Here is a 1,101-nt window from a genome sequence, read left to right on the forward strand (position 1 = left end):
CCAGTGGAATTAGGGCAGCGGGCACGGGACTGCGGGGCAGAGGACAGAGGAGGGTGAGGCTCCCCCAGGGCCCCTGGGGCTGTCAGAGCCGAGGGTCCTCACGCTGGCCTCACACGCTGCTCCCGCTCCAACAGCCGCTCATTCGGGCCCAGCTGGCAGCCGCCCGGGCAGCCTTGGCCTTGGGCTCCCACCCCGCACTGACACCAGCAGGTGGCAGGCGGCCTGCTTTACGCCATCCAGAGGCACCGGGAGCCTCGTGAGGCAGGACCCAGGCTGCCAACGCACCGATGCCCGGTTGCAGGTCTGGTGCACAGTAGTTCTAGGCTGTGCTTCCGGTCTGAGTCAAGGCTACCTCCGAGGGCCGGCTTAGGGAGTGGATCCTTCACAAGCCCCCCCAGGTGGCCCTGACTCCAGGCTTCCCAATGCTCAGAGAGCAGGGCAGGGTCATCAAGAAAATGATAGTCAGCTGTGCTGACTCACTGCCCAGCAATGACACTGGGGTGAGAAGGTGGGCGCCATGGGAATGATCACCAGCCGGCTCTCCATGGGGACAAATTTTTTTTTTTTTTTTTTTTTTTTTGAGACAGGGTCTCACTATGCAGTTGAGACTGACCTGGAACTCACTATGTAGCCCATGCTGGTCTCTAATTCACAGTGATCCTCCTGTCTCAGCCTCCCGAGTACTGGGATTACAGGAGTGCGTCACCACACCCGGCTGGGGACAAATATTTAGGAACAAATATTTAGGACAGCAGTAGGGCAGTGGTCAGATAAGCTCTTCAACCTCAGCCTGCTGGAGCAACAATGGGAAAGCGTGAAGTACTTTCTCAGGTGGAGAAGGTCACAGAAACATTGCCGAGAAAGAGGAAAAAAGAGCATTTAAAACAGTTCTGGGCCAGGGATTTAGCTCAGCCGTTCGGTGGCCTGCCCTGCAAGCACAAGGACCTGAGTTCAATCCCCGGTACCAAAAAAAAAAAAAAAAAAAAAAAAATCAAACAAACAAAAACAGTTAGTTGTGCATGGACGACATGACCTCACTTTCTCAACCCACCCTCCCCGCCTTTGTACTGGGGACTAAGCCTCAAGCCTTCATACTGAGCT

This window comes from Fukomys damarensis, unplaced genomic scaffold, assembly GCF_012274545.1.
Source record: "Fukomys damarensis isolate Sample0158 unplaced genomic scaffold, DMR_v1.0_HiC HiC_scaffold_19, whole genome shotgun sequence".
Lineage (NCBI taxonomy): Eukaryota > Metazoa > Chordata > Mammalia > Rodentia > Bathyergidae > Fukomys > Fukomys damarensis.